Consider the following 10,686-nt stretch of genomic DNA (forward strand, 5'->3'; position numbering starts at 1 on the left):
TCCTTATTAATTATCTCTATAAAGTGAACATGAAATGAATACTCGTTAGCTCAATGGGTTTGTTGATCAAATCTTTCCAACACGTTGGCACACAGGGAGTCCTTTATTCACACAACCTGTTTAATGCTCACCAGAAGTGAGGTTGTAGATAGCATTTTCTACAAGAGCTTGTTCAGACCTGGGCTCTCACGGTGGACAGGGAGACAGCGTGGACAAGAGGTGCCAGGTTGGGCCCTCTACTGTTGGAACCCTGGAAACTTTGACTTCCAAGGGAAGGGCCATGAGGGGACCTGGAGGCAGTCTCTGGAGGTAAGGCCATTTTTAGTAGGAGAAGTATGGCCAAGCTATTTTCCATTAAACGACTGAACTGTGTAATTGTCACAGATCATAATTTTTTTCAACAGAACAGGCATAGCTGGAAATGGAGCAGACTCTATGAGCAACCAAACCTAAGGAATCCTGCAAACACTGAGCTGTGAGTGGCCTTGTCTCGGATTCCGCGTGTTGCCTGCCAGTGGTGAACTGTGCTCAGGGAGTAATTATGTAATCACGGGTGGCACGTGGGGCGGGGGAGCCAGCAGGCCTCATGTCAACACGCTGGTGGCTCTTGGGCTGTAAGCGCGACACCTGCTAGGCTGTGAGAGGGACATGGGGGTGGAAGGTGCTGGTGGTCAGAACCCCAAGGCTGCGGCTGGGGAACGCCGGTGCCCAATCCTCGTCACCCGAGAAGGAGGGGGCGTCACCGTTAAACCTGCTAATGGACTAAGGGCATCCTCCAATTCAGGAGCCGCTGGTGATGGAATTGAGGCTCCCTCTCCTCTGCACGAAGGTGCAGAGAGGAAGAGCAGTTCTGGAGGGAAGCAGAGACTGTCACTGACGACTAGCACGGGCCACCTGCTCTCTGCCGATGCAGGGTGAGTCTGGGAGCAGGCAGAGGCCCAGAGTGTGCAGCCCACGGGGGAGCAGGCTGAGTGACAGCCCTGGGTGCCAGGCCTGGCTGTGTCAGCGCATTGCAGGCTCTGAATAGACGTTGCTGTTCGCCGGCGCCCAGAGGGTAGGCCCGGCTCCTGGACTTGGCCAACGGCTCTGGTTCTTGCTCAGGCTTTAGTCCCCTGCACTCCTGGCTGAGTTCAGCAAACCTGAGCTGCATGCTTTCCTGGACTCTCAGGGGTGTGAGGCACTCAAGAGGGAAGATGAGCAGGAAGTCGGGCAGAACCTGTCCCAGGAGGTGTGCCCAGGAGGAGAGCCCACACCTCTAAGGCACAGGCCACTCAGGTGGGCTGGGGGGAGATGGTGGAGCAGTGCTCAGCAGGGATCCTGGTCCACACCGGAGTCCAGAGACATTTCCAAGAGGTGGGGGCCATGCAGGGTGTGAAGTCCAGGAAGAGATGGCCAGTGAGGGAGGAGAGCACAAGAAGGGGCAACGAGGTCAGTGTCCAGGCACGGATGCTTGTGCTGGTGTGAGTGACTGAGGCCCTACGGATCCTGGAGTTCGGCTGTCAGGCGGGCGCAGCGTGAGATGATGCTCCAGGGAAAAGAGCTGTCTGTTTATGGATGGTTTTGTGGCCACGAGAAGTTTGCACCTTGTACTACTGTGCAGGGACAGGTTTGGGGTTTTGTGAGAAGGATGCGGTCTGCAGAGAGGCAGGTTTAGGAGACAGTGGCTGCTGTGGGGACAGTGGAGCAGGGCAGGCAGGTCCTGGAAGCCAAGGCCCCTGGGGCTCTTGGGAGGTCCCCATGAGAGTCCTGGGCTTCTGAACACAACCTGCCATGGGCTGACCTGAGATTCACTAACGGTGGATGGCGGAGGAGATGAGCAGAGAGGCGGAACCTGAGTTGGCTCCAGGTTCTGGCTTGGTGGAGCTGATTGGGGAGGAGGTGAGTTTGGGTTTGAGATGTGGAGCTGATTGGGGAGGAGGTGAGTTTGGGTTTTGGACGTGGTTTTAATATACTGAGGGATACGCTGCGGGACCTGGAGAGCTCCCCGTGATCTCTAGATCTGGGAGCCACCAGCCCGGTAGGGGCCACTAGCAGGTCCATGGCAGGTTGTGCTTAGGGTGAGAAACACAGGGTCTGGGGACACAGCAGAGAAGGAACTGAGCCAACCTACGGAGGGGCAGGGAGGGGCGGGGCGTGAGGCCGCTGCAGTTGTGGTTGGGGAGGGAGCTGCACAGAGCCCAGCTCAGGTGGCTGGCGTCCCCATGGCCCTATCAGCCCGCAGCTGGGGGAGGTGGGTCTCTGAGGACCACTTCACCTCTGTTTGTCCTCTCTCTCTGTGACAACAAATGTGCACTTTTGCGGTTTCTGTAAATTCCTATCATTGGGCCTTATTCTGGGCACAGAGTCACCCTACCTATCCACCCAGGACATGCAAGGGTGGCCCTCCTGGATGATCTTTGCTTCCAGGGGCTTTTGGCTGACAAGACATAGGGAAGAAGGAGAAGGAGGAGCGGCCCAGAGGGTCCTGCGTGCCACCGCCAGACGCTCTGTCAGCATTTTACATGAGCTCCTCAAGCTGTGATCATTCCTGCTTAGGAGTAATTGCTCAGCGGCAGAGGGGGTTCAAGCGGGGTCTGTTCAGCTCCAAAGCCCTTGTTCTCTGCACTGCATCCAACTCCCCCTCCCACATTATAAAACAGCCATAAACCTGGGCCATGCTGCATGGTAAGCACCACAATTAGGACTTCACAACACTCATTAAATACTGGATAACAAAATGCTCCAGTTCATGAACAAATGAGCAAATGGTTTTGGAGCTGGATAGCATGGCCTTGTTTCTCAGCAACACTCGGAATAACTGAGGCGACTCCCTTCGCATAATAGCAGCTGACGTCTGCAGAGCTTCTGCAGTCTGCAAGGGGCTGTCACTTAGGATGCATCAGCCTGCAGTGGCCCTGTGTGGTGGATGGTAAAGAGGGAGGCTGAGATTCAGAGAGGCTGGTGGCTTGCTCAAGGTCACCTTGACAGCAGGATCTCAGCTGGGGCATGAACACAGGTTTCTGACCCAAGTCTGGTGGCCCCTTCCTTGTTCGTTGCATCCCAGTCAAAGGCAAAGGTGGAGACAAGACCATGGGGAGCCACAGACCTGGGCTGCAGTGGCCTGGCCAGTGGTGTGCACAGGCAGATTCCAACTTCCAAGATGTTTCCTTGGGTTCCTCTCTTTACAGCCCTCCTTTGTGAGCATTCAGCCAGATGGTGTCCATGGGAACTCAAGTACTCACAGAAAGCCACGCCTTCAGATTAATTAGCTTCTGTTTACATGCCTCACCTCAAAAAGCGTTAAAGCTATTCTTTGATTTTATAATTCCTATCTCCAAAGCCTGCCTATCTCCTGTGTTTCCCATGTCTTTTTATTTTCCTGGAACAAAACCTGATGCCCCAACAAGGACATGTCTGCTTTCTCAAAGCCCATGACTTCCACGTGCCGTCTCAGGGAGCAGCCACTAAACAGCCACCTTCTTTTCTCCTGGGCATCCTCAGGCCAGAGTGACTGCGCACATAGACCTATTTTAAGAAGCACAAAAGGCTTTTGTAGTGTAGAGAACAATGATTATCAAGGTAAAAGAAGAGGGTTTTGAAAACAGTGCAGCATTAGGCACAGTGCCTTGATCTTGTCCCCCAAGCCTAGGAGGTAGGAAGTAGCTTGCTTGATTAGGTGCTTGTTTAATCTGGACGTGTTCATGATCTCCTGTTCCGTGGCAGATACATGCTTGTGCTTTCCGAAGTACGTCACTAGGCTCATGCCTGGCCGTCCGGCACTTTGTGGTCCTGCAGCGGGCAACACACATAGGAGGAGATAGCACTGTCGCTAAGTCCTAGGTACGACACGGGGAGTAGGATCAAGGTGGTTTTGGAGGACCAAAGAACACATCTGAAGGGATCAGAGAAGGACATTGATGTTCAAGTTTCACCATGAAAGTGACCGAGATCAGAGGAAGAAGCAGGATGTGAGGAAGTTTCTGGCAGATGAAACCGCAAGTGCAAAGGTAGGAAGGCAGGAGGCGTGACGTATCTGAAGGACCCAGGCATTCAGTGTGGTTGGACTCCACAACACTGAGGGTCCTGGGGAAATGAGGCATTAGATACAAGAAGTTAGCTCAGAAAAGACAGGGTGGGGGCAGATCCTGAAGTCTGCACACCAAGACCTCCACCATGACCTCCGTGCACCATGGCTGCCCTGCACCATGACCTCCACCATGACCTCCGTGCACCATGGCGGCCCTGCACCATGACCTCCACCATGACCTCCATGCACCATGACCTCCCTGCATCAGGACTTCTGTACATAATGACTTCCTTGCATCATGACCTCCATCATGACCTCCGTGTACCATGAATTTCCTGCATTATGACTTCTGTACTGAATGACTTCCCTGCATCAAGACTTCCTTGAACCATGACTTCCTTGCATCATTATTTCTGTACCTAATGATCTCCCTGCATCATGACCTCCACCATGACCTCCCTTCACCATGACCTTCGTGCACCATGAGTTCCCTGCACCATGACCTCCACCATGACCTCCTTGCATCATGACCTCCACCATGACCTCCGTGCACCATGACCTCCCTGCATCATGACTTCTGTACTTAATGACCTCCCTGCATCATGACTTCTGTGCATCATGACCTGTGAGCTATGACTTCCCTGCACCACGACATCCACCATGACCTGGATGCACCATGACTTCTGTGCAGGATGTCTTCCTGGAACCATGGCTTTTCACATTATGACTTCTGTGAACCATGACTTTCCTGTGTCAAGACTTCTTCCATGCACCACGACCTCTGTGGGTCATGGCTGGCCCACGAATCTTGACTTCATCCACAGGTGACTGCTTTTCTTATATAAGAAAATAAATCCAGTAAAACGATAACTTTAAAAATGGTAAGTGCTGGTTTCTTGCCCCATCCTCTCCCCATCTTCTGAATGACCATTACTTTCTTACTAATGCAGGAGGGTTTGTTCTGTGGCCTGCAGAATCATATTTTAAATTGTGTTTTATTTTGCCTGCCTGACTCCAAATCTCAAGTTCTTTCAACCCCATGGTACTTACCACACTGTGTTCAAGCTGGTTTCTGGACCTCCATTAGTCACCACCTCACAGGTCTTTGTGAATCTGCCACAAATCCCATTTGAGAATATGATACCTGGCATCGTCGCAGTGAAATAGCCACAGGGTGAGCTAGTCCTCTTCTCAGACATGAGCTCTGATGATGGAGCATCATGTCATAAAGATTTGGGACATAACTGCTTTTACAGTCTTCAGCCAAGACTAGGAGTGCCACCTGGGCTGCCTGGGGTCAAGATTCTGCCTGGGTGCCAGCTCTGGCTTCCTGGCTTCTGATGCAGAGCCCTGGACAAGTTACTCCCTTCCCGTTCCCTAGACTCCTCATCTGTAACGAGGGCTGTAGTGAGGTTTCCATGAGGATACAGACCAAACGCTCAGTGGCAAAACTCACTTAGGGTAAAACTAGTTAACACTTATTGCTCTTAACAGAAATAGAAGTGGTCTCCATTCCCAAGGAGCTGCAGTCTGGAGGGAAAGCTGCAGTTAAAGAGGTAAAGATGAAGTACAAGGAAGACCACGGGGCAGAGAGGCTGGGTGGGCAGGGAAGGCGTCCCAGGAGGACCTGCCCAGTGGGCTCAGAAGGGCTCAGAGCCCAGCCGAGGGAACTCTGGGGCAGGAAACTGCACTCCACCCCACTCCCATCTGCCCTTTAACATCCAGTAGGAACTCCCAGAACAGGGGAGGAGTAACTGGAGCTGCCCTTGCTGGAGGCGTCACCGGACTGTGCAGTGCACTGTACCCCACGGTCACGAACGAATCAGATGCAACTTTAATTCAGGGCTTTCTCATCCAGACAGAAGTGGCGTGGGCTACATAAAAATCCCTCCCTGCCTGGGACAGCTTTTTAATTGCTGTTCTTGTGAGGACAGTGAAGGAGAGCAGAAGAGACCAGCTGAGAGGAGGCTGGCATTCTTCTCCCTCCCTGCATCATGACATCTGCCAGTAGCTCCATGCACAGGCCTGGGACCCATGGGGTTGAGTCAGCAGGGCACGTAACTGAGTTTTCTACCCACTCCCCCAGCACACAGGTGCCCTCTGTGTGGTGTGAACTCTGTCATGGGAAGTCCTCGTGCACACGGCGACTTGGACTTGTTGGCAAGGTGTCTGTGGTGCAGCCATGCAGCGGAGGGGGAGCGGTTTCCATCTGGACCCTGTGTGGCTACCTGGACCTGTGCTGAGCCTGAGGAGGCCCTGCTTGAATCCTGCTGCAGGAGCCCAGGGAAACACGCCCTCAGCCACAGGCAAGCGGCTTCTGCAGCTTGGGGGCCTGTTGAAATCCTAAAGCCTTGGCCTGTGTCTCTCAGGCACGGAGACCCCGTGACATGGTGGAAAAGTGGGGGGGGGGGATGTGGAGTAGATCCAAGAAGGTGCTATGTGCCAGGGACCACTGGAGGTAGCTGATGAGGGCCTGCCCTGGACACAGGCAGGGGAGCTGGGTATTCACGGCCACTGGGCAAGCCTGGCCCTGGGTGCAGTTTGGAGGCATGTTCCCCAGCGGGGAGGCTCTGCCCAGCTGTGCATCCAGCAATACAGTGAGCTGTGAGACAGCTGCTTGCAGTTGGTGCTGACCCACAGGTCCCAGGTCCCAGACCTACAAGACTGCCTTGCTTCAGATACCAGGTGCAAAACTAAACAGCTACGAATTTGGGAGTCCCACAGCATCCCCTCAGGTCCGTTAATGTGCTAGAACAAGTCACAGAACTCTGGAGGGTATCGATTACCTTACCCCTTTATTACGAAGGGTACAATAAACAGCCAGATGAAGAGAGGCACAGGGGAGGTCTGAGAAGGGGCAGAGTGTCGGCGCCCTCTCCGGGGGCCACCTCCAGCCTGTGTATATGTTCACCACCTGGGAGCTTCCCAAACCTCATCGTTCCAGGGTTTTTATGTGGGTTTATTGCTCAGGCATGATTGTTAGTTATTGGCTGTTAGTGATGAGCTCAGTCTCCCCTCTGTCTCTCTAAGAAGGATGGCAGAGGACAGCAGAAAACTCCAAGCCTCTCGGGGTGGGGTCTCTTACCAGAAGTCCTTCCCTGCCCACCCCTCACTAGCATAGGCTCATGTATGTTGGAGGGGGCTCGTCATGAGCAACAAAGGACCCTCCTATCACTAGGAAAATCCAGGTGCAAGAGCTCTGTGCCAGGCAACCACGATTTAATGCTCCACAGCGGGGAGGTTAAAGGGAACTCAGAGACTGCTGACCACATTTCTGACTCAGAGCCCTGGTCACTTAGGAGTTTGGCTGGAGGCAGCAAATAAAGTTCAGAAAATACCTGAGCCAACTGTTGGAGGATTAAAGCGGCCATTTGGGGATAAAAAAGCAAGACACCTATTTTGCACAATCAAGAAATAGTAATCTCAAAGCTTAGTGTTTATCCAACCGTGATCAACAGCTTATGTGGTTTTTCTTTTTGATTTGAGGACAGCCATGAGCCAATTACCCTGGAATTAGAATAAAAATGAGCATGGAGATGAGACCTCTGGAACTACCTCGGGGAGGATAGAATAACAAGGTAAGTGCCCACCTGGGCGAGGCACCCTCAGCTGCAGGCTTCCCCTGGCTCTTATAAGATGCATGAAGCAGGCACCATGACAGCGGTGTGGCCTGGCTCTGGCGTCCAGTGCGTATCTGCTGGGTCTCACCAGGCCTGAATTTCTCCTTGTTCCTTTTGGTTCTATTTGCCCAGGAAGTTTATTCCTAGTTGAGCAATCTGCCTAACGAGGAACAGCTCGCTGGGGAGTGACTGGCTTGGGGGTTGCTCCCCAGCAGGCATTTCCCAGGGACCCTGCCAGAGTTGGTCCTTCTACTCCTTTCCCACCTGCAGCCAGGCACAGGTGGTCCCACGGGAATAAAGTGGAAGAGAACAGCCAGGACTCCTGGGAGCCGGCTGATGCTGGGTGGTGTTTGGTGAGACATGACTGTTTTCAACGAGGAGCACGTTAGAACTCTCCCTTGCGTTGTCTTGGGACTTGCTGTGGGTCTGTAATGGTGCGGTGGCTGTATCCAGCCATTTCACAAAGAGTGAAAGTGACACAAAGCAGCTGATTGTGCCCCCAAGGTCTTCTGATGGATGAAATGTCAGGGGCAGACCTGCACCTGAGTGCTGAAGTCACATGCCACACCTTCCCTGAGCCCACAGTTAAAATATTCTGTGAAAAGTCGTGTGCACTGGCATTTGGTTGCACAGAGTGAAGATTGGGCCGGAATGGTTTTGTGTAAATACAAGTCCAAGGAGGTGGGTCAGAAGTCCCATCATCTAGAAGTAATTAGGTGTTTCAATCAACCTGTATTTTAGACTGCCCTTTATTATAGGAGAAACAGACACCCTGTGTGCATGAGCTCATGTTGAACGTCAAGTAATCCAATCCCTGTTGAACTCCCTCCTCCACCTCACCAGAGGTCTGGGAGCAGGGACCTTGGAATAGGCATTGCAAACCCGTTTCCAACACTTTGCCCACGGACTGGCCAGATGCATTGGCCTAGGACTGTTGTAGGGACAAAGGAGGCAAGGCACTGAAGACAGCAGGAAATAGTTTAATTTGGCTGCAGCCAGGTTCAGAGGGCACAACTTTTGCTGTAATCAATCAATCCCCTGAACCCCGAGTTCAGGGAGTTTCAGCATTTTATACCCAACCTGTAAGGGGAGGGGCTCAGAAGTCCACAGTCTGCAGAAGTTCACATAAAGCAGCTTTTTCTTTCACTGTTTTGGGCAGGTTAACCCTTCAAGGACCACACCTGAGAAGGGCAGAGCTTCTTCTCCCCTTTCTTTCCTCCCCTGCCAGCTGTTACCATGGGCCCATTTGTAACTTATCTTAAAAATGTAGACATCTCTGTGGAGCCCAGCTCAAGGCCAGAGGCCTTGTTTGCACATTTCTTCAAAGTCCTATACTGGATACGTTTGTGAAAAACTAGTAAGGGGGTGTCCAGCACCTGGAGTGCTGGTATCTTCCCGGCCAGTGGCCAAGTAAACAGGGCGACATGAAAATAGGAAGTTTATCTACATTGGACTCTTTTGTAGAGACTCTTTTGCTGACACTCCTAAAATCAGCCATGGTGAAGAGGGCTTTTCTGTGGAGAAAGGGGGTGCCACTTCAGGACCACTGGCAGGCTTTTGCAAGATGCTTTTAAGATAATACAGCCAAGATGACCATCGACCTTACCTGTGATTACCTATAAAATTTACCTGTTCTGGATACATTTAGAGTCACTGTCAGTCTTCCAATTCTTCTGAAACTAAGACAGAGCGTGCACAGGACCAATATGATTCTAAAGGTAAATGCTTGACTTTTGATTATTTAAAAATACGGAATTTTTCAATGCATCTCATTTGCACCTGGTTTTTAGAGATTGTGGTAGACATGTCCAACACAGACCTGTCTTCAAGGAAGTCAAAATCTGGGAAAGAAAACAATGTTTGAAGTGAAACAATCAAAGACAGGATAGGAGAGGCACCATGAGGGTGGGGGTGGGGAAGCTACTCTGCAAACACACATAGAAGGATCTCGGGTTGCAGACGCTCAGGGACGAGCAGAGGTGCCCGGGGTCACACGAGGTGGCAGAGGAGACAGGTGGTCATGGAACAAGTGAAGATGGGCATGGGAGGGAGGCTTCCAGGACCCAGTGAGGTCAAATTCCAAGAGACAGAGCTGAATGTCAGGGATCTACGCTCGGCCTGGGTAGACGGAGGGACTCCAAGCAGCAGCCATGCTCAGATGCTGAGCCCACAGAGGAGCAGTCAGGGTCTGAGATGACCAGGTCTGGCTAACAGGGCCCAGGAGCCTGGTGGGCAGCCTGTGTGGTGCCCAAAGCCAAGCAGAGTTGTCGGCCCCTGCTGGTGCCCAGAGAGTGCAGCTGGACAAGCTGCAGGAGACCTGGTCCGTCTGGGGTAGGTCCGGCCACTGCGCTCTAAGCCCAGCACTTGAGTCTGTTCTGGCGGCTGTGGGAGGACGGCCGAGAGCTCTCAGGCAATGAAGCAGACAGCAAATAATTAAGTTCTAGAGCCCGCCAGCCTCCCCGAGTGACAGCTCCACACTCTGCTCTCTCAAGGTCAGGGGCTGGTCTCTGGCTTCCTCTACCAAATCCCAGCTCTCACTCCCAGAGCCTGGGGCTCAGGGGGGACTCAGCCTGTGGTGGCAGCAAAGCACCTCCCAACCACCCCGATTTCCAGTTCTGCCCAGTTTGTGCCCTGATTAATGAGGCCCGTTAATTAGAGAGCTGTATTCCCAGCATTATGGACGTGGCTGGGAGCCAAGTCCTGGAGACGGTTCATTGTCAGAAAGGATGGGAGAAGCTGCTGCCCTGAGGGGAGGGGCTGGGGCCTGGCAGGTGCAGGAGCTGCCCCTCTCTGGGCTCTGACCCTCCCACCCCTCCGCACCGTGGGCAGCTTGCCCGGCCTGACACAGCCTCTCAGCCAGAGCAGGGTTCCTTCCCAGGGTGAGGATGATGGCCTGGTGTGGTGGCTTCTCTGCACAAAGGGAGGCACTTGGGGCCTGGGCAGAAGGGAGGTAAGAGGACAGGCAACAGTGGGTGGGCATGGAGAGAGGGGCCCACACAGGGGGAAGCTTGCAGTGGGAGGGGAACCTGGGCCTCGGCAAAGTGGGGGTCTGGGGGGAGG

Source organism: Marmota marmota, unplaced genomic scaffold (genome assembly GCF_001458135.2).
Source record: "Marmota marmota marmota unplaced genomic scaffold, marMar, whole genome shotgun sequence".
Taxonomy (NCBI): domain Eukaryota; kingdom Metazoa; phylum Chordata; class Mammalia; order Rodentia; family Sciuridae; genus Marmota; species Marmota marmota.